Here is a 24673-nt window from a genome sequence, read left to right as displayed (position 1 = left end):
TTAAATAAATTTTCTGCCCCCTTTTCTCTCTCTTCTTCTTCTGGGACTCCTAAAATATGAATGTGTTTGTTTGATGGAGTCACTGAATTCTCTAAGTATATTCTTGTTTTGCATAATTCCTTTTTCTTTCGTCCTTTGTTCAGCTTGATTACTTTCCCTTATTCTGTCTTCTAGGTCACTAATTCATTCCTCTGCTTCTTCCAGCCTGTTGTTCATTCTATCAAGCATGTTTCTCATCTTGGTCATTGAGTCCTTTACCTCTGCTATTATTCCTTATCTCTGCATTAAGGGTCTCACTGATGTCCCCCACTCTGTTCTCAAGTCCAGTGAGTATCCTTATGATCATTCCTTAAAATTGTCCATCAGGTATGTTACTTATACCTGTTTTACTTAGATCCCTGTTCATGGCCTTGTCCTTTTCCTTCATTTGGGATAAATTTCTCTGTCTTTTCATTTTGTCTAAGTCTCTGTGCCTGTTTCTCTGTGTTAGGAAAGTCAGCTACATTTTCTATTCTCAAGGATAATGGCCTTATGAAGAAGAGGTCCTCTAGTGCCCTGCAGTGTAGTGTCCTCTGTTCCCCTGGGCCTGGTGCTTCTGGGAGTGTCTCCAATGTGTGCTCTGTTATTGTGTCCTGGTTGCTTTATCCTTCAGCCCAGTTATTGCCAGAGGCTTTCTTTGCCTCTTGTGGGGCTGTGTTTGGTCCCTGGCCTGGATTTGGCACATTTTAACTAGGTGTGCTCTCGTCTGCTTGTGAAATGAGACCTGTCCCTGCTACCGCTAGAATGGGGCCTTGCAAACTCCAGGGTTGGGAGATGCGATGTTGGCAGGGGTTTGGGCCAGTCTTCTGGGGGAGACGGCACACCACACTGGGAATGAAGCAAGAGTGACTGGGAAGGGCAGTTGTTCCGGAGTGTAGGGGGGAAGGAGCTTGGTGAAAACAAGTTAAGTAGGGAGTGTTGGTGCTACACTGGTTTCCCAGGTGGCTCTGTGTTTATGCTAAAGGGTGGGAGAAGGAAATGGTGCCAGCCACTTCCTTTGTTCCCAGAGGGGTCTCTCTGTGAACACTGCTTCTCTGGGACAAATTCCAAGATAAGCCACTAACCTCTCCACTGTGTGCCCCAGATGTTCTTCAGATTGCTATTTCCATTCTGTATGCCTGTGAGCTACCCTGCCTTTTCTCTAAGAGTAGCCCAATGTCCACGAGTTCTCCTAGAGCGAAGCACACTGACCTTTAAACCTCTAAGCCCCGCTGGTTGCAAGAACTCACGAAATTTGGACCCTCTCACTTTCTAAGCCAATTGCTATGGGGATTCCTTTTCCCTGTGTGCATGCCAGTCTGTCTCTTACCCTTCTCCATGATCGTGGCTTCCTCCTCACCACAACACCCAGGATCTGCTTCTCTCCCAAGCCCTCTTTGCACCTCCTACCTTCCTCAATGTGGCCTCTCCTCTATCTTTAGCTGTAGAGTTTGTTCTTCCACTCTTCAGATAGATTTCTGGGGTATTTAGGATGATTTGATAGTTATGTAATTGTATTCATGGGACAAGGCAAACCTAAAGTCCTACTTGCCATCTTCTTCCCCTCCTCATCAGAAAGAACATCTTTTTAACAAATGATACAACTGGACATCCATAAGCAAAAGAGTAATAGTAATAAATTTCAAGTTAAACCTTGCGCCTTAGATAAATATTAACTTAAAATGGGTCACGGACCTAAATGCAAAATGTAAAACTATATAACTTTTAGAAAAATTATCTTAAAATCTTCAGGACTGAGAACTAGGCAAAGAGTTCTTAATGAAAATTAAAAACTCTTGCTCTATGAAACATCCTGTTAATAAAAAGACAAGCGAGACTAGAAGAAAATATATGCAAATCACACTGCCAATGAAGGACTAGTACTCAGAATATAAAAAGAATTCTTAAAACTCACCAGTTAAAAAAAAAAATCAGCAAAGGGTCAAAGAACATGGAAAGATATTTCATCAAAAAGGATACAAAAATAGCAAATAAGCACATGAAAAGTTGTTGAGCATCATATATGCGAATTAAAACCATAATGAGATCTCACTATCCACCTATCAAAGCAGATAAAAATTTTTTTAAATAACAATAATACCAAATACTAGAGAGGATGGGGAGAAACTGGATCACTCATAAGTTACTGGTGGTATGTAAAATGGTACAGCACTATAGAAAACAGTTAGGCAATTTCTTTAAAAACTAAACATGTAACTACCATATGATCCAGCAACTCTCTTCTGGGCATTTATCCCAGAGAAATGAAAACATGTATTTACACAAAAACCTGTATGTGAGAGACAGAGCGTGAATGGGGGGAGAAGCAGAGGGACAGGGAGAAGCAGACTCCCCACTGAGCAGGAGCCTGACGTGGAGCTCGATCCCAGGACCCTGAGATCACAACCTGTGCTGAAGGCAGACACTTAACCAACTAAGCCACCCAGGCACCACTCAAAATAAAAATTTTCATTAAAAACTTATATAATTCTCCCAAAGATTAGTTATATGTAATATTTTTTGGCCTTGGTGAGCTGATGAGCTCAAAGACCAGTACAGAAAACAAGTATTAAAGTCAAAAATCACGATTCATTATGATAATATCTAATAATTATATAAAATTTACTGTGTACCAAACACTGTCATAAGCTCTTTACCTATATTAACTCACTTCATTTTCACTACACACCTATGAAGTAGGTATTATTATTATTATTATTATTATTATTATTTTATGGATGAAAAAACTGAAGTACTGAGATGTTTAGTGACTTGCACAAGGTCACACAACCTGCACCTACCTAGTGCTATAAAAATTATATACAATGTATGAAGAGAAAAGAGATTGGAGTGCCTGACTATATCCAAAGGGTCAAGGGTGAACACAGAAAGTTTTATAGAAGAACTAAATCTTGAGAGATATTAAGGAGTTTATCTGGAATTTTAAATAGGTGAATCAATATATACAAATTTCAGTGATGTGAGGTAAGAAAATGTCACTAAGGAAAAGTCATTTAAGTTCCCTGGCTCTCAGTCTTCTCCCTCGTAAAATAAGTAGCTTGGATGATGCTATCTTTAATGTCCCTCCTAACTCCTACAGTCTGTGAGTCTATGCTACTAATGTAGAAAGTTAAATTATTGGGATGCTGTAGGTACAGTCCTTGTTTCTTGTCTCTATGCTATCCCAGAATAACTTATGGGCAATGTGTCCGTGTGTCCAAGAAACAAGGGTATATAGCTGTTGTCAATTATAAATGAAATACCACTTGACACAAGTTTAAAAGGCGTTGGAGTTAGCTGGGGAAACCAAACCATCATTTATATTATTGTTTCTATGGGAAAATAGCTTTCAAACTAAATATGGCATATAAAGCAATTATTTGAAAATTGTGCACGGTCTGTTCAAATGTATTCTAATATGTCAGTTCAGAAGAAAAGAAAGAGATCGTTTCTTTAAAAAATTAGAATCAGCTTGGAAGGAGCTGTGGGTCTTAGAGAAAAGTTAATGAATAATCTTTTGTGTCTGATGCCAATTAGCTTTTATAACAGTTCCAGGCTCAAAGAACAGGAAGCAGCAGAGAAGAATTCAAGAAAGAATTTCCATCCAGACTGGAAAAAAGCAGCAGAGGATAATCCTAGGAAAATAGTGCATATGTAAACAGAATCATTTCCCTTCTTTCTGGTTTAGATTGGAAAAAAGCAGGATGCTGAAAGATGCTAGGAAGGAAGCAAAACCTGAGCAATGGTAGCAGAACAGACACAACTTCTAGTGGGACTCAGTAGTATAAGAGCAAGTAAAAGCAGTACTTTCTCTTAGTTTTCATCCCTACCAGTGAGAAGAAAAGTTAGAATTCTTGTTCTGCCAAAGTAAACCCAAGGTCAAATCACAACAGTGGAAGTTTTCTTATGATGAAGTACACAACTGTGTTGAGGTGTTTTATTCAATTGCGCTCTCAATTAAGTGTTTTATACTGAAGCTGCAGGCAAAAACAGACACATAGATCAATGGAACAGAACAGAGAACCAGAAATGGACCCACAAATGTATGGCCAACTAACCTTCCACAAAGCACGAAAAAATATAGAGTCTCTTTAACAAATGGTGTTGGAAAAAATGGACAGCGACATGCAGAAGAATGAAACTGGACCACTTTCTTACACCATACACAAAAATAAATTGAAAATGGATGAAAGACCTAAATATAAGATAGGAAACCATCAAAATCCTAGAGGAGAAAACAGGCAGCAACCTCTTTGATGTTGGCCACAGAAACTTCTTACTAGACACATCTCCTGAGGCAAGGGAAACTAAAGCAAAAATGAACTACTGGGACTTCATCAAGATAAAAGGCCTTGGCACAAGGAAACAATCAACAAAACTAAAAGGCACCCAATGGGATGGGAGAAGATATTTGTAAATGACATATCAGATAAAGGGTTAGTATCCAAAATCTATACTGAAGGTTATATATTGACTATACCAGATTTGTGGTTTAATTTATAGTTAGGATTTGGTTTCTATTTTTTTACTTGAAATTCTTATATTCAACTGCCTACTTGATTGTCTCCACTTAGATGTCTCACATCATATTAAACATACCTGTACTATTGATCTCAACCTATGCCTTTTCTTACCCCTACTCCTAGCACAGCTTCCTTCCAAGAAGAACCAACACTACAGAATACAAAGATTATAAGAGACTACTACAAAAAACAATATGCCAACAAATCAGAAAAAAATAGAAGAATGAAAACTTCCTACAAACATAAAATCTTCCAAGAATAAATCAAGAAGAAACAGAAAACCTAACGAACAAATTACTGGCAATAAAAATGAAACAAAGTTGAACCAAAAAACTCCTATCAAACAAAAGTCTAGATGGCTTCAAAAGTGAATTCTACCAAACATTTACTTTTTAAAAAAGATTTTATTTATTTATTTGAGAGAGAAAGAGAGTGAACACAAGAGCGAGGTGGGGAGCAGAGGGAGAAGTAGACTCCCCACTGAGCAGGGAGCCTGATGTGGGACTCAATCCTGGGACTCCAGGATCATGACCTGAGCCAAAGGCAGACACTTAACCGACTAAGCCACCCAGGCGCCCTCTACATTTAAAGAAGAGTTAATACCTGTACATCTTAAACTATTCCAAAAAATCGAAGAGGAAAAATGCTTCCAAATTCATGCTAGGAGGACAGCATTATCCTGATACCAAAACCAAAAAACAACTATGAAAAAAAGAAAATTGGAGACCCATGTATTTGATAAACACAGATGCAAATCCTCAACAAAATATTAACAAGCTGAATTTTAAAATTATTAAAAGGATCATTCACCATGATCAAGTAGGATTTATTCCAGAGATGCAAGGATGCTTCAATATTCAAAAATCAGTCAACAGGATACACCACATTCACAAAATGAAGGATAAAAATCATATGATCATTGCAACAGATGCAGAAAGAGCATTTGACAAAATTCGACATCCATTCATAATAAAAACTCTCAGCAGAATGGATTTAAAAAGAATGTACCTCAACATAATAAAGGCCATCTATGACAAGCCCACAGCCAACATCCTCCTCAAAAGTGAAAAACTGAGAGCTTTTCCTCTAAGTGCAGGACAACCCAAGTATACCCAACTCTTGCTACTCTTATCCATCACAACACTGGAAGTCTGAGTCAGAGTAAATAGGCAAGAAAAAGAAATAAATGGCATCCATAGCAGAGAGAAAGGTGAAAAACCGTGTTCGGAAAACTGTACAGCCACATGAAAAGAAAGAAAGAAAGAAAGAAAGAAAGAAAGAAAGAAAGAAAGAAAGAAAGAAAGAAAGAAAGAAAGAAAGAAAGAAAGAAAGAAAGAAAAGAAAGAAAGAAAGAAGGAAGGAAGGAAGGAAGGAAGGAAGGAAGGAAGGAAGGGGAAAGAAAGAAACAAACTGGACCACTATCATACACCATGAACAAAAACTAACTCAAATGAAATGAAGACTTGAATGTATGACCTGAAATCATAAAAATCCTAGAAGACAACATGAAGGTAAGCCCCTAGATATCGGTCTCAGCAATGATTTTTCAGATATGACATCAAAAGTAAAGGCAACAAATGGAAAACTAAATAAATGGGACTATATCAAACTAAAAAGCTTCTGCTTAACAAAGGAAATAATTAAAGAAAAAAAAACCCTAAAAGGCAGCCTTCAGAATGGGAGAAGATATTTGCAAATGACATATCTGATAAAGGGTTAGTATTCAAAATCTATAAAGAACTTATCAAACCCAACACCCAAAAAATAAATAATCCAGTTAAGAAATGGGCAGAAGACATGAACAGACGTTCTTCCAAAGAAGACACACAGATAGCCAACGACACATGAAAAGATGTTCAACATCACTCATCATCGGGGAAATACAAATCAAAACTACAATGAGATGCCCCCTCACACCTGTCAGAATGGCTAACATTAACAACATAGGAAGGGTGCCTCACGGGTGGCTCAGTCGGTTAAGCCTTCAGCTCAGGTCATGATCTCTGGGTCCTGGGATCAAGCCCTGCATCAGGCTTCCCACTCAGCAGGGAGTCTGCCTCTCCTCACTGCTCATTCTCTCTCAAATAAATAAAATCTTAAAAACAAAACAGGAAACAATAGATGTTGGTGAGGATGCAGAGAAAAGGGACTGTTGGTGGGAATGCAAACTGGGGCAGCCACTCTAGAAAACAGTGTGGAGGTTCCTCAAAAAGTTAAAACTAGAAATATCCTATGACCTAGTAATTACACTACTAGGTATTTACCCAAAGGATACAAAAATACTCATTTGAACGGACATATGCACCCTGATGTTTATAGCAGTATTATCAACAATAGCTAAATTATGGAAAGAGCCCACATGTCCATCAACTGATAAAGAAGATGTGGTATATATATATACAATGGAATATTGTTGAACCATCAAAAAGAATGAAATCTTACCATTTGCAAATACATGGATAGAGCTAGAGTGTATTATGCTAAGTGAAATAAGTCAGTCAGAGAAATACAAATACCATATGATTTCACTCATGTGGAATTTAAGAAACAAAACAAATGAACATAGGGGAAGGGGAAAAAAAGAGGGAGGCAAACCATAAGGGACTCCTAACTATAGAGAACAAATTGAGGTAGGCAGGGATGGGCTAAATGGGTGACGGGTAATCCCCCCTCGCAGAGGATGGGGCAACTCTACCCAAACAGGGTTGCCTGAATATCAGTGCTGCAGGCCCTCCCCCTGAAGGCAGGCTGAAAAATCAAGAAGCCTACATTCCTAAGGTCCCTATAAAACAAGTGCACACTGCCTGGGTCCTGGTCAATAATTTGGGCTCTGGGCATCCCCGCAACCTCTCCTCATCAGAATGACGAGGAGGAGAAATCCCCCCCCAGCAAAGAAAAGATAATGAGTCTGTGGCCTCTGCCACAGAACTGATGGATATGGATATAACCAAATTGTCAGAAATGGAGTTCAGAGTAACAATGGTCAAGATGATGTGTAGGCTTGAAAAAACTATTAACGAAAATATTAATGAGAATATAGAATCTCTAAGGGCAGAAATGAGAGCGAGTCCAGCAGAAATTAAAAACGCTATGAATCAAATGCAGTCTAAACTAGACGCTCTGATGGCCAGGGTAAATGAGGCAGAAGGACGAATTAGTGAATTGGAGGATGGGATGGTAGAAGAGAAAGTTAAAACAGAAATTTGGCTCAAAAAAATCCAGTCTCAATAATGTAGATTATGGGAGATTACTGACTCAATGAAACGTTCCAATGTCAGAATCATCGGCATCCCCGAGGGGGTGGAGAAAGAGAGAGGTCTAGAAGAGACATTTGAACAAATTGTAGCTGAGAACTTCTCTAATCTGTCAAAGGAAACAAACATTTGTGTCCAAGAAGCAGAGAGGACCCCTCCCAAGGTCAATCACAACAGACCTACACCACGTCACGTCATAGTGCATTCTGCAAATATTAGATCCAAGGATACAGTATTGAAAGCGTCCAGGGGGAAGAAAATCCTTATGTACAGAGGGAAAAATATCAGAATAACGTCAGACCTGTCTACAGAGACCTGGCAGGCTAGGCAGGGTTGGCAGGGTATTTTCAAAGCTCTGAGAAGAACACGCAGCCAAGGATCCTTTATCCAGCAAGGCTGTCATTCAGAATTGATGGAGAAATAAGGACCTTCCAGGATCGGCAGAAACTGAAGGAATTCATAACCACCAAACCAGCCCTACATGAGATATTAAGGGGGGTTCTATAAAAGTAAAAAGGCCCCGAGTGATACAGAACAGAAATTTACAATCTATAGAAACAAAGACTTCACAGGCAACATGACATCATTAAAATCATATCTCTCAATAATCACTCTCAATGTGAATGGCCTAAATGCTCCCACAAAATGCACCAGGGTTGCAGATTGGATAAAAAGACATGACCCATCCATTTGCTGTCTACAAGAGACTCATCTTGAAACTAAAGATACATCCAGACTGAAAGTGAAGGGATGGAAAACCATTTTTCATGCCAATGGACCTCAAAAGAAAGCTGGGGTAAGCAACTCTCGTAACAGACAGATTAGATTTTAAACTAAAGCCTGGTGTTAGAGATACAGAAGGACACTATATTATTCTTAAAGGATATATCCAACAAGTGGATATGACAATTATAAATATCTTTGCCCCCAACAGGGGAGCAGCTAGATACACAAGCCAACTCTTAAACAGAATAAAGAGACATAGAGATAATAACACGTTAATAGTAGGGGACCTCAACACTCCACTCTCAGCAATAGACAGATCACCTAAGCAGAAAATCAACAAAGAAACAAGACCTTTGAATGAAATACTGGACCAGATGGACCACATAGATATATATAGAACACTACACCCCAGAACAACAGAATACTCATTCTTTTCGAATGCACATGGAACTTTCTCCAGAATAGACCATATACTGGGTCAGAAAACAGGTCTCAACCGATACCAAAAGACTGAGATTATTCCCTGAATATTCTCAGACCACAAGGCTTTGAAACTGGAACTCAATCACAAGGAAAAATTTGGAAGAAACTCAAACACTTGGAAACTAAGAACTATTCTGCTCAAGAATGACTGGGTAAACCAGGAAATTAAAAATCAGTTTAAACAATTTCTGGAGACCAGTGAGAATGAAAACACATCAGTCCAAAACCTATGGGACACTGCAAAGGCGGTCCTAAAGGGAAAATACATAGCCATCCAAGCCTCACTCAAAAGAATAGAAAAATCTAAAATGCAGTTTTTATATTCTCACCTCAAGAAGCTGGAGCTGGAACAGAAGAACAGTCCTAACCCATGCACGAGAAGGCAGGTGATCAAGATTAGAGCAGAGATCAATGAATTAGAAACCAGGAGCACAGTAGAGCAGATCAACAGAACTAGAAGCTGGTTCTTTGAAAGAATAAATAAACTCGATAAGCCACTGGCAAGACTTATCCAAAAGAATAGAGAAAGGACCGAAATTAATAAAATTATGAATGAAAGGGGAGAGATCACAACCAACACCAATGAAATAGGAAGGATCACTAGAAACTTATATCAACAGTTTTATGCCAATAAATTAAACAACCTGGAAGAAATGGATGCCTTCCCGGAAACCTATAAACTACCAAGACTGAAACAGGAAGAAATTGATTTTTTAAACAGACCAATTAATTATGAAGAGTTTGAAGCAGTGATCAAAAACCTCCCCAAAAACAAGAGTCCAGGGCCTGACGGATTCCCCAGGGAATTCTACCAAACATTCAAAGAAGAAATAATACCTATTCTCCTGAAGCCGTTTCCAAAAATAGAAACAGAAGGAAAACTACCAAACTCGTTCTATGAGGCCAGTATTACCTTGATCCCCAAACCAGGCAAAGACCCCATCAAAAAGGAGAATTACAGACCGATTTCCCTGATGAATATGGACGCCAAAATTCTCAACAAGATCCTAGCTAATAGGATCCAACAGTACATTAAAAGGATTATCCATCAAGATCAAGTGGGATTCATCCCTGCGATGCAAGCGTGGTTCAATATTCACAAATCGATCAGTGTGATAGATCATATCAACGAGAAAAGAGTCAAGAACCATATGATCCTCTCAATCGATGCAGAAAAAGCATTTGACAAAATACAGCATCCTTTCCTGATTAAAACCCTTCAGAGTGTAGGGATAGAGGGTACATTCCTCAATTTCATAAAAACCATCTATGAAAAGCCTACAGCAAATATCATTCTCAATGGGGAAAAGCTGGAAGCCTTTCCCTTAAGATCAGGAACACGACAAGGATGCCCACTCTTGCCCTTATTATTCAACACAGTACTAGAAGACCTTGCAATAGCAATCAGACAACAAAAAGGGGCAAAAGGTATCCAAATTGGCAAAGAAGAAGTCAAACAGTCTCTCTTCGCAGATGACATGATACCCTATATAGAAAACCCAAAAGACTCCATCCCCAAACTACTAGAACTTATAGAGCAATTCAGTAATGTGGCGGGATACAAAATCAATGCTCAGAAATCAGTTGCATTTCTATACAAGAACAATGAGACTGAAGAAAGAGAAATTAGGGAATCCATTCCATTTACAATAGCACCACAAATCATATGTTATCTCAGAATTAACTTAACCAGAGACGTAAAGGACCTATATTCTAGAAACTACAAATCACTCTTGAAAGACATTGAAGAAGACACAAAAACATGGAAAAATATTCCATGCTCATGGATCAGAAGAATTAACATAGTTAAAATGTCTATGCTATGCAGAGCAATCTACACTTTCAATGCCATCCCGATCAAAATACCGAGGACATTTTTCAAAGAACTGGAACAAACAGCCCTTAAATTTGTGTGGAACCAGAAAAGGCCCCGAATCGCCAAGGAATTGTTGAAAAGGAAAAATAAAGCTGGGGGCGTCACGTTGCTGGATTTCAAGCTATACTACAAAGCTGTGATCACAAAGACAGCATGATACTGGCACAAAAACAGACACATAAACCAGTGAAACAGAATAGAGAACCCAGAAATGGACCCTCAGCTCTTTGGGCAACTGATCTTTGACAAAGCAGGAAAAAACATCCAGTGGAAAAAAGACAGTCTCTTCAATAAATGGTACTAGGAAAATTGGATAGCTATATGCAAAAGAATGAAACTTGACCACTCTCTCACACCATACACAAAGATAAACTCCAAATGGTTGAAAGACCTCGATGTGAGACAGGAATCCATCAAAATCCTAGAGGAGAACATAGGCTGCAACCTCTTTGACATTGGCCACAGCAACTTTTTTCATGACACATCTCCAAAGGCAAGAGAAACAAAAGAAAAAATGAACTTGTGGGACTTCATCAAGATAAAAAGCTTCTGCACAGCCAAGGAAACAGTCCAAAAAACTAAGAGGCAGCCCAGAGAATGGGAGAAGATATTTGCAAATGCCACTACAGATAAAAGACTGGTATCCAAGATCTACAAAGAACTTCTCAAACTCAATACACGTGAAACAAATAATCAAATCAAAAAATGGGCAGAAGATATGAACAGACACTTTTCCAATGAAGTCATACAAATGGCTAATAGACACATGAAAAAATGTTCAAAATCATTAGCCATCAGGGAAAGTCAAATCGAAACCACCTTGAGATACCACCATACACCAGTTAGAATGGCAAAAATTGACAAGGCAGGAAACAACAAATGTTGGAGAGGATGTGGAGAAAGGGGATCCCTCTTATACTGTTGGTGGGAAGGCAAGTTGGTACAGCCACTTTGGAAAACAGTGTGGAGGTCCCTTAAAAAGTTAAAAATTGAGCTACCCTATGATCCAGCAATTGCACTACTGGGTATTTACCCCAAAGATACAGACGTAGTGAAAAGAAGGGCCATATGCACCCCAATGTTCATTGCAGCATTTTCCACAATAGCCAAATTGTGGAAGGAGCTGAGATGCCCTTCAACAGATGACTGGATTAAGAAGATGTGGTCCATATATACAATGGAATATTACTCAGCCATCAGAAAGAACGATTACACAACATTTGCAGAAACATGGACGGGACTGGAGGAGATTATGCTAAGTGAAATAAGTCAAGCAGAGAAAGACAATTATCATATGGTTTCACTCATTTATGGAACATAAGAAATAGGAAGATCGGTAGAAGAAAGGGATAAAGAAAGGGAGGGTAATCAGAAGGGGGAATGAATCATGAGAGACTGTGGACTCTGGGAAACAAACTGAGGGCTTCAGAGGGGAGGGGGGTGGGGGACTGGGCTAGGCCGGTGATGGGTATTAAGGAGGGCACATATTGCATGGTGCACTGGGTGTTATATGCAAGTAATGAATCATGGAACATTGCATCAAGAACTGGGGATGTACTGTATGGTGACTAATATAACAAAATAAATATTATTAAAAAAATTTTATGTTATGTGTATTTTACAACAAAAATGTTTAAATTAAAAAAAGGAAGGAAAAAGTAAGATAGTCATGAATAAACAAAAACAGAATTCACTGCTAGCAAATCTGTTCTATAAGACTAGTAATGAGTCTCCTTCAAACTAAAATGAAAGGACACTAGATATTAATTCAAATGAACCAAAGAAAAAGAGCACTGATAAAGGTAACTATATAGGTAAATACAAAAGGCACTATAAATGGATTTTTGCTTGTATCCCATATGGTTAAGATGGCAATACTACCCAAATTGATCTACGTAGTCATTGTAATACCTGTCAAAATCCTGGCTATCTTTTTTGGAGAAACTGACAAACTGATCCTAAAATTCATATAGAAATGCAAAGCACCCCCAATAGCCAAAACAATCTTGAAAAAGAACAAAATTGGAAAACTCACACTTCTCAATTTCAAAATTTACTATATAGCTATAGTAATCAAGACAGTGTGATACTGTCTTTATGTCAATAAATGAAATAGAACTGAGAGTACAGAAATCAACTCTTACATTTATGGTAAACTGATTTTCAATTCAACGAGAGTGCCAAGACCATTTAATGTGGGGAAAAAATCATCTTTTTCTACAAATGGTCCTGGAAAAACTAGATATTCACATGCAAAAGAATAAAGTTAAAGTATACCCTCATGCCATACACCAAAATTAACTCAAAATGGACCACTGACTTAAATGCAAGAGCTAAAACTATACTACTCTTAAAGGAAAACAAATGAGTCTCTATGACCTTAAGTTAGGCAATAATATCTTAGATATGACACCAAGAGCAAAAGCAATGAAATAAAAAAAGTAAATGGACTTCATCAAAATTAAAACCTTTTTGGCTTCGAAGGATACCATTAAGAAAGTGAAAAGACAATGCACAGAATGGAAGAATTTTTTGTAAATCATATATCTAATAGGGAAATGTACCCAGATTATATGAAGAACTCTACAGCTCAACAATAAAAAGACAAGTCAATGTTGGGGCACCTGGGTGGCTCAGTCGGTTAATGTCCTACTCTTGATTTTGTCTCAGGTCATGATCTCAGGGTCCTGACCCCACTTGGGCTCCATGCTGGGTGTAGAGTCTGCTTGAGATTCTCTCTCTCCTCTCCCTCTGCCCCTCCCCCTGCTTGTGCTCTCTCTCTCTAAAATACATAAATAAAATCTTAAAAAAAAAAAGACAAGTCAATGTTAAAAATAGCAAAAGATTTGAACAGACATTATCAGATATTTGTGTATCTTCTTTGGAGAAATAAGCACATGGGAAGATGCTCAACATCGACATTGTTAAAATGCAAATAAAAAATCACAGTAAGAGACCACTTCACACCCACTAGGATGACTAATTTTTTTCTAGGATGACTAATATTTAAAGACAGCCAATAATGAGAATTGACAAGGATACGGAGAAATTGGAACTTCATACAATGCTGATGGAAATGTAAAATGCTGTAGTCACTTCTAAAAACAGGCAGCTTCTGAAAATGTTAATCACAGAGTTACCATATTCACCCCGCAATTCTACTCCTCGGTATCTACCCAAGAGAAACGAAAACACATGTCCACATGAAAATTTATGTACAAGTGTTCATAGCATTATCATTCATAAGAGCCAAGAAATGGTTACAAGCTAAATGTCCATCAATTGATGAGTGAATAAACAAATGTGATCTATTCATACAATAGAATATTATTTGGTACAAAAAAGGAATAAAGTACTGATATAACATGAATGAACCTTGAAAACATTGTGCCAAGTAAAAGAAGTTCATCACAAACGACTACACATATTGTATCACTCTGTAAACATCACATGTCTAGAGAAGACAAATTCATTGAGACAGAAATTAGATTAGTGGTTGCCAGGAGGGGAGTATTGAGAGTAACTGCTAATAGGCACCAGCTTTTATTTTTGAGTGACAAAATTCTGAAATTAGTGGTGATGGTTGTACATCTTTGTGAATAAACTAAAACCCACTAAAATATACACTTTAAAAAGGTGAATTTTATGGGAATTATATCTCAATAAAGCTGTTATTTTTACTGAGAGAATCTTAACAAGAGCCAAAGAAATAAAGAAATATTATATACAGAAGAATAAAGATTAAAATGTCAGCAGCTTTCTTGACAGAAGCAATGCATGCCAGAAGAGAATGGAGAAACATCTTTAGAGTACTGAAAGGGGGGGGGGCAGTCAACTTGGATTCTATAACCAAAAATATCTCTCAAAAATAAAAGCGAGGGGCACCTGGGTGGCTCAGTTCGTTGAGCATCCAATTCTTAATTTTGGCTCAGGTCATCATCTCAGGGTTATGGGATCAAGTCCCCAGTCAGGCTCTGCACTGAGAGCATGGAGCCTGCTTGGGATTCTCTCCTTTCTCCCTCTCCCTCTCCCCACTCATGCATTCTCTCTCTAAAGATAAAATAAAATCTTTAAAAAATGAATAAAAGTGAAATACTTTCATAGCCTTAAAAAAGCTGAAAGAATTCAGCAGCAGCAGAAATTTTAAATGAAGTCCTTCAGGCAGAAGGAAAATTATAGCAGATGGAAATCTGCATTTACACACAAAAAAAACCAAAGTGCACTGGAAACTGTAACAATGTAGATAAATTTAAAAGATTTCATTTTTCATTTAAATCTCCTGAAAATAGCGGCACCTGGGGGGCTCAGTTAAGCATCTGCCTTTGGCTCAGGTCATGGTCCTACAGATCCCATGATCCCAGAAAATATAATTGACTGTTCAAAGTAAAAACAGTAACAATATTATTTATACATATTCTATAAAATGTATATATGTAAAATGTAAGAAAACAATAGTGCAAAGGCTGGTAGGGAAGAAATGGAAGTATATTTCTTTTAAAGATTTAATTTATTTATTTGAGAGACAGAGAGAGAGCACAAGCGGGGGGGAGGGGCAGAAGGAGAGGGAGAAGCAGGCTCCCCGCCAGATGGGAAGCCTAAGGACACAGGGTTTGATCTGAGCCAAAGGCATAAGTTTAACAGACTGAGCCACCCAGGTGCCCGAGAAATGTGTATTGTGGAAAGGTTATAATACTATAAGTGAAGTAGCATAATATCACTTGAAAGTAGATTGTGTTAAATTAACAATATGACCAGAGGTTAGCAAACTATAATTTTCAATTTTCTGCAAATAAAGTTTTATTGGAGGGACGCCTGGGTAGCTCAGTCAGTTAAGTGTCTGCCTTCGGCTCAGGTCATGATTCCAGGGTCCTGGGATCGAATCCTGCATCAGACTCCTTGCTCAGTTGGGAGCCTGCTTCTCCCTTGCCTGCTCTGCCTGCCCCTCCCCCTGCTTGTGCTCTCTCTCTCTCTGATAAATACATAAAATCTTTTCAAAAAAATAAAGTTTTACTGGAACACAGCCTGAGTCATTTATTTACATATTGTGTCTGGCTGCTTTTGTACAACAATGGCAGAGTCAAATAGTTATGACAAAGATAGTAAAGTGCACCAAATCTAAAATATTTACTATATGGAACTTTATAGAAAAAGTCTGCTGGTCTCTGGTGTATACTATACACCCTCAAACAGGCACACAAGGAATTATATCTAATAAATCAAAAAAGGAGATAAAATGGAAACATAAAAGATATTTAATCCAAAAAGAAGGCTGAAAAATAAGAGAAAGAGAACAAAATACAAATGGGACAAATAGAAAACAAATAGTACTTGGTAGATTTGATCACAACTGTATCAATAATCTTCAATAAATGGTCTAAATATCCTACTAAAAAAGGCAAAGATTATCAGGTTGGATAAGAAAGTAAGACCTAACCATATGCTACCTTCAAGAAACCCACTAAAAATAGACATAAACAGGTTAAAACAAAATGATAGGGATTCTGGAGCTGGACAAGATAGAGTAAGCACACTTCACTCTATCACTCCTATTGAATGCAACTACAAAACCTGGGCAGAATGCATGGAGTAGTAGTATTTGAGGACTCTGAAGAGTCATTATTAGCAGGTGGACTGGCGAAGACCCAAATTCCAACATATCTGGGTTTTTTTCCCCCCTCTAGTATCCTAAAGCCTGAATTTAACACATCAAAAAAAAATCTAGCAGTGAAAACTGGGGTTGACCTAGAGACAGCTCCAAGAGAAGCCCTTTTCCTGGCTCAGAGCAGGAAAGAGAACTCCTAATAGTCAAAGAGTGTGAAAAATCCCCCATTTTTTCTTTCTTTTCTCCATTCTCTCATACCCAAACCCCCAGGAAATCCTATAGTGGCAGTCCTGAAGGCAGCAGCAGCTATAAGTGGCAATAAGCAGTGGTGCTAAGAATCATCAAAGCTGGGGCACCTTGGTGGCTCAGTCAGTCAGTTAATAAGTGTCTGCCTTCGGCTCAGGTCATGATCTCGGGGTCCTGGGATCAAGCCCTGTGTTGGGCTCCCTGCTCAGCAGGGAGTCTGCTTCTCCCTCTCCCTCCGCCCCTCCTCCCCATACCTGTGCTCTTTCTCTCTCTCAAATAAATAAATGAAAATCTTTAAAAAAGGAAAAAACTTAAAGTTCATCAAAACTTAAGCACACACTTACAGACTATACATGGTGCCATTTGCAGTCTAGAGAAATGCAAGCAAATGTAAAGATATCATATTACATCATAACTGCATAAAATTAACTGTAGTTCATATGTGCAACTGTAATAATTTCATAGCTACCTCCTGTTGCTCTTGCGGTGAGCTCAAGTGTTGCAAGCATCTACTTAAAACACCATGTGACACTAATCATCTCGGTGCGAGCAGTTTGTTTCTCTAGTAAATTGAATGTATTGCAGTAAAAAGTGATCTCTTGTGGTTCTCACATATTTTTCACTGTATGTAGTGCAATATCATAAAACTTGAGTTAACACCATGGGACTCACACAAAGTGCCACTACTGATGCTGGAAGTGCTACCAAGAAGCAGAGAAAAATCATGACATTTTAAGAAAAAGTTGAATTGCTTGATACATATATAGACTGAGATCAGCAGCTACGGTTGCCTGTCACTTCAAAATAAATGAATCCAGTGTAAGGACCAAGGTAAAAAGAAAAAAAAAAGGAAGAAAGAAAAGGAAGTTCATGAAGCTGTTGCTGCAGCTATAGCAGCAGGTATGAAAACATTGCACTTTTTGCAAAATATCTTTTTATCTCATATTGAAAATGCAGCTTTTATGTGAGTACAGGACTACTATAAGAAAGGCATACCTATAGTCTCTAATATGATTCCAGGAAAGTGAAGTCGTTATAGGACAACTTAAAGTAAAAGGAAGGTGAAGGATCTAAACCTGGAGAATTTCATGTCAGCAAAGGATGGTTTGGTTTTAGAAAGAGATTTTGCCTAAAAAATGTCAAGATAACAGAAGCAGCAGACAAGTTCCCAGACACCATTAAAATAATCACAGAGGAGAAAAGATATCTGTCTGAACAGGTTTTTAATGCAGACAAATTTTTTCTGGGGGAAAAAAATGCCACAAAGGATATTTATAAGTTAGAAAGAGTAGCAAGCACCAGGATTTAAGGCAGGAAGAGATGCGCTAACTCTACTGTTTTGCACAAATGCAGTCAGGTTTATGATCAGGACTGCTCTTATCTATACAGTTGCTAACCCCTGAGCCTTGAAGGAAAAAGATAAACACCAGCTGCCAGTCTTTTGGTTATTCAACAAGAAGGCTGGAAAACAAGAACCCTTTTTCTGAATTGGTTCCATCAATGCTTTGTCCCTGAGGTCAAGAAGTACCTTACTAGGGGGCGCCTGGGTGGCACAGCGGTTAAGCGTCTGCCTTCGGCTCAGGGCGTGATCCCTGCGTTATGGGATCGAGCCCCACATCAGGCTCTTCCGCTATGAGCCTGCTTCTTCCTCTCCCACTCCCCCTGCTTGTGTTCCCTCTCTCTGTCTGTCTCTATCTCTGGCTGGCTGTCTCTATCTCTGTCGAATAAATAAATAAAATCTTTAAAAAAAAAAAAAAAAAAAGAAGTACCTTACTAGTAAGGGGACTGCCTTTTAAAGTTCTTCTGATATTGGACAATGCCCCTGGTCAGCCAAAACCCCATGAGTTCAACACCAAAGACATCAAAGTAGTCTACTTGTCCGCAAACACAACATCTCTAATACAGCCTCTAGATCAGGGGTCATAAGGATACGACTCATTATGCACAGTACCCTATGGAAAAGATTGTCAACACGAAGGAAGAGGACCCCAATAGAAAGAGAATCATGAAAGTTTGGAAGGATTACACCACTGAAAATGCCATTGTTATAGAAAAAGCCATGAAAGGCATCAAGCCCAAAACAATAAATTCCTGCTGAAGAAACTACATCCAGATCTTGCGCATGACTTCACAGGATTTACAACAGGGCCAATCAAGGAAATTATGGATATAGCCAAAAAAAAGGGGGGGGAAGGGGGTGAAGGGTTTCAAGATATGTTTCTTGGAGAAATTCAAGAGCTATGTGACACCACACGAGAGGAATTAACAAAAGACGACTTAATGAACATAAGTGCTACTGAACTGGTGCCAGACAATGAGGAAGAAGCTATAGAAAAGGAGTTCCAGAAAACAAACTGAAGTTAGACAATCTGGCTGAAGGGCTAGATTTAACTTCATTTATATCATGGACCCTTGTATGATACGAGCACTGAAACAAAGCAAATGGTGGAAAAAGGACTGGGACTATATAGAAACATTTTTAGAAAAATGAAAAAGCAAAAAAGTCAGATAGAAATTATGATGTATCTCTATGAAGTTATACCAAGTGTGCCTGCCTCTCCTGCCCCCCCCACCTCCTCACCTGTTCCGCCTCTGCCGCCCCCGAGACAGAAAGACCAACCCTTCCTCTTCTTTCACCGCAGCCTACTCAACATGAAGATGAAAATAAAGGCCTTTATGATGGTCCATTATTCCAGTTAACGAATAAACAATCACCATGCTGCACAATTAATAAACTTATCTTTTGTGTATGTGTGCATCTTTGTGTAATAACTGTACAGAAAGAACTGTATGAGACGGTTTCATGCCAGCAGCAGCAGTGCCTAAGTATTCATCATGCAGAACAAACATCATGTGCAAGACTTGTAGAAATCGCCTATCCTTATACAAGCATAAGGCAAGTGATATTTAATAAAAAATTAATAATGTGTTAGTTTTCTTACTGTTTTAAAACTTTGCTTTCAAGATTAACATACAGGGCACCTGGGTGGCTCAGTCATTAAGCATCTGCCTTCGGCTCAGGTCATGACCTCAGGGTCCTGGGATCGAGCCCCGCATCGGGCTCCCTGCTCAGCGGGAAGCCTGCTTCTCCCTCTCCCACTCCCCCTGTTTGTGTTCCCTCTCTCGCTGTGACTCCCTCTGTCAAATAAATAAAATCTTTAAAGAAAAAAAAAAAGATTAACATACAGTATAAACATCTCTCCCCCACCACACCCAAATTGGGGAAACTGTATCACTATCATCACAGGTAAGTGGTTTTTAAAAAATGTAACAATGTTTCCAATACTGTACTACGAATATGACTGTTGTATTGTATGCCATAAAAACTTTATAACAACTCATTCATTAGTATATAGGCTACCATGAAGCAATCATGTTGATTATACTAGGCTACTATAAAAACCAATTATATGCTGTTTCTTTGTTATCAACCATGAATTGTTTTACTTGTAAATAAATATGAATTTCTTTTTCACATTACCTTTTTCATTTTTGATGTCTTGTGTGAGTAATACATACAATATCTATGGTGTTTTGTATCATATAAGACAATACTGATGTAGGTACTGACAGACAATTCATTTGTGAAAAGATGATGTAAGCTTACAGTACCAATAAATATAGTACAGTACTGTAAATGTATTTTCCTTATAATTTCCTTAATAACATTTCTTCTCTAGCTTACTTTATTGTAAGAATACAGAATATAATACATATACAAAATAAATGTTAATCAGCTATTTATATTATCAGTAAGGCCTGCAGTCAACAGTAGGCTATTAGTAGCTAAGCTTTAGAAAAGTCAAAAGTTGTAAGTGGATTTTTGACGTGCAGAGGTTGGCACCCCTAACCCTCAGGCTGTTGAAAGATCAATGGTAATTGTCAAATCACTATGTTATACACCTGAAACTAATAATATAATATTATATGGCAACTATACTTCAACTAAAAATGAAAAAAAAAAGATAATGGGAAAATCTCCAAACTTTTGAAGAGTTTGAAAACAGAAAAACAATAGAGAAAAATCATTGAGGCCAAAAGCTGGCTCTCTGGAAGATAAATAAAAAAGATAAACCTCTACCAAGACTGACAAAGAAAAAAAGAGAAGACACAAATTACCAATTTTAGGAATGAAAGCGGTAATGTCGCTACAGACCATGTAGACATTAAAAGGATTATGAAGAATGATTATGGATAATTCTACATACACAAATCCAACAAACTGGATTAAATGAATGAATCTCTCAAAAACTCAGAACTACCAAAACTCACCAGAGATTAAACAGGTAACTTGAATAGTTCTATATTTATTAAAGAAATTAAATGTCTAGTTAAAATTCTTCCGGGGGCGCCTGAGTGGCTCAGTCAGTTAAGCATCTGACTCTTGATTTCGGCTCAAGTCATGATCTCAGGGTCGTGAGAACAAGCCCCAAGATGGGCTCTGCACTGGGCATGGAGACTACTTAGGATTCTCTCTCTCTCTCTTGCTCCCTCTGTCCCCCTCCCTATCTCTAAAGAATGAATGAATGAATGAATGAATGAATGAATAAATAAATAAATAAATAAATAAATAAGTAAGTAAATTCCTTCTGAAAAATAAATCTCCCAAGAACAGATGGTTTCACAGGCAAATTCTTCCAAATATTTAAAGAAGAAATAACACCAGTTTTATATGATTTCTTCCAGAAAATAGAAGTAAAAGAAACAGTTTCAAGCTCATGTTATGAGACCAGCACTTCCCTGGTACTAAAACCAGACAAAATCAGATAAAGTAAAGAAGGAAGGAGAAGAGAAAGAAGTTGAGAAGAAAACAACAGACCAATATCCCTCATGATCATAGACACAAGAATTCTCATCAAAATATCTGCATATTGAATCTAGAATAACACACCACAACAAAGGTGGCTTTATCCTGTAAATGTAAGGTTAGCTCAATATTTGAAAATCAACCTACATAATCCACCATATTAACAATATACATTAAAAAATATGATCTTACGAACAGATACAGAAAAAAGCATTTCAGGGGCGCCTGGGTGGCTCAGTTGTTGGGCATCTGCCTTCGGCTCAGGGCACGATACCGGTGTTCTGGGATCGAGCCCCACATCAGGCTCCTCTGCTGGCAGCCTGCTTCTTCCTCTCCCACTCCCCCTGCTTGTCTCTCTCTCACTGGCTGTCTCTCTCACTGGCTGTCTCTGTGTCAAATAAATAAATAAAATATTTTTTAAAAAAAGCATTTCGACAAAACATAACACCCATTCATGATAAAAAATAAATTTTAAAAAACTCTTGGGATGCCTGGGTGGCTCAGTTGGTTAAGAGTCTGCCTTCAGCTCAAGTCATCATCCCAGGGTCCTGGGATTGAGTCCTACTCAGGCTCCTTGCTCAGTGTGGAGCCTGCCTCTCCCTCTGCCTGCCACTGCCCCTACTTATGCTCTCTGACAAATAAATAAATAAAATCTTTTTTAAAAATGGGAAAGAAAGTTAAAAAAAAAAAAAAACTCTTAGCAAACTAGGAATAGAAGGAAAGTTCCTCAACCTGATAAAGGGTATTATCTACAAAAACTCTCCAGCCAACACATTCGAACTGATCAAAGATTCAATGCCTTCCTTTTAAGACCCAGAATAATGCAAGAATATATACTTCCACCACTCCCATTCAGTATCATACTGGAAATCTTAGCTGGTGCCACATGGCAAGAAAAAGTGATATAAAGCCTACAGTTTGAAAAGGAAGAAATACAATTATCACTTTTCAAAAATTCATGACTGTCTACATAGAAAGTCCCAAGGAAATAACAAAAAAATTCCTAGAACTAATAAGTGCATTTAGCAAGGAGCTGGTTACAGGTCAACATATAAAATTCAGTATTTCCTTATACTAGCAATGTATAAATGGAAACTGAAATTTTAAGAAATAACCAATTATAAAAACTTCAAAAAAAGTAAAATATGTAATTATGAGTCTAACAAAACATATACAGGATCTATATGCTGAAAACTACAAATGAGTGATGAAAGAAACCCAGGAAGACCTAAATAGAGATACCTACTGCTGTTCACAGATTAAAAACTCAACATAGTAAAGATTTCAATTTTCCCAAAATTGATATATAGGTTTAATATAATACCAATCAAATTCAAAAATTTTTTAAATTTAGACAAGCCAATTCTAAAAGGAACTGGAACAGCTAAAATAATTCTGAAAGATAATTGGTTAGAAGAATCACACTAACTGATCTGAAGACTTACTATAAATGGGGCGCCTGGGTGGCTCAGTTGGTTAAGCGTCTGCCTTTGGCTCAGGTCATGATCCCAGGGTCTTGGGATCGAGTCCCACATCAGGCTCCCTGCTCAGCAGGGAGTCTGCTTCTCCCTCTCCCTCTGCTCCTCCCTCCTGCTCATGCTCCCGCTCCTTCTCTCTCTCTCAAATAAACAAATAAATAAAATCTTAAAAAAAAAAGACTTACTATAAATACAGTAATCAAGACAGTGTGGTAATGGGATAAACACATAAATCAATGAAACAGAACAGAGAATCTAGAAATAGATCCACACAAATACAGCCAACTGATTTTTTTTTTTAAGGATTTTATTGATTTATTCAATCGACAGAGATAGAGACAGCCAGCGAGAGAGGGAACACAAGCAGGGGGAGTGGGAGAGGAAGAAGCAGGCTCATAGCGGAGGAGCCTGATGTGGGGCTCGATCCCATAATGCTGGGACCACGCCCTGAGCCGAAGGCAGACACTTAACCGCTGTGCCACCCAGGTGCCCCCAGCCAACTGATTTTTGACAAAGATGCAAAAGCAATTCAATGAAATAAGAATAGTCTTATTCTTATATAGGGTTGGACACTGAACATCTAACTGAAAGAAAAAAAAAAGAATATTGACCTAAACTTCACCTTTTGTACAAAAAATAATTCAAAATGGATTACAGACTAAATGTAAAATGCAAAATATTTAGAACAACACTCAGGTTGTTGAAAGATCAACTGTAATTGTCAAATAACTATGTTGTACACCTGAAACTAATAATATAATATCATATGGCAACTATAGAATAAAACATTGAAAATAATGTTTATTTTCAGTCAACTTTTTTACTGTGATATTTTCTAAAAAATTTTTAAGTTAAGGGGAAAAAGAGAAGAGGAAGAACAACTAAAAGAGACTGAGAAGTAGGTGCCCAAGGAGGTAAGAGAAAAACTTAAGAACGTCGTATCCTGGAAACCTTGTGAAGAAAATAAATCAAGGATCAGAGAGTGATCAAATACTACTACTGATAGCAGCTATCAGTACTACTGATAGTCAAGTTAGAAAAAGAAATGACAATTAGCAATGTAGAGGTCATTGGTGACTTTGATGAGGACAGACTGGGAACTGGCTGAAATGGGTTTAAGAGAAAATAAGAGAGAAATTGGGAGTTAACAAGTATAGAAACCTCTTAAAGTTTTGCTACAGATAATAAAGAAATAGAAACAATAGCTAACAGAAGTTAACAGAGTTATAAAAAAGATTTTTTTTAAACGGCAAGAAATAAAACTATGTTTATCTGATAATGGGACTATCCAATAGAGAATGAAGTTTGATGATGCAGTCCAAATTATTTTACATACAACTTTTCTAAGCACTTACACTATTAACTTTGTTCCCACACAATGCAAACCCCATATGGTAACCCAAAAGTCTGGAAACACAGGCAAATATACCTGTCATCAAGGACTTCTTTGACTTTAAATATATATAAAAATATCAATGTTTCCAGACTTCATGGATATTATATACACACAACTGCAAATATACATACTCATACGGACCATAAGCTCCCTAAGGACAGCTATTATGTCTTACTTATCTCTGCAGTCCTGATAGCTAGGGGAGTATAAGGAACAGTCAGTATTCAATTAAAAATATTTGCTAAATGGATAAAGTATGTAATA

General features: G+C 37.9%; 1 protein-coding gene across 1 annotated transcript in view; it reads right to left on the bottom strand.

Moving 5' to 3' along the window:
• The window catches only part of ZSWIM5 (zinc finger SWIM-type containing 5), a 198586-nt gene that overhangs the window by 121184 nt on the left and 52729 nt on the right, over window positions 1–24673 (bottom strand). The window lies entirely within an intron of this gene.

This window comes from Ursus arctos, unplaced genomic scaffold, assembly GCF_023065955.2.
Source record: "Ursus arctos isolate Adak ecotype North America unplaced genomic scaffold, UrsArc2.0 scaffold_12, whole genome shotgun sequence".
Taxonomy (NCBI): Eukaryota; Metazoa; Chordata; class Mammalia; order Carnivora; family Ursidae; genus Ursus; species Ursus arctos.
The sequence above is the reverse complement of the archived record's forward strand: the minus strand, read 5'-3'. Positions and strand labels throughout refer to the sequence as shown.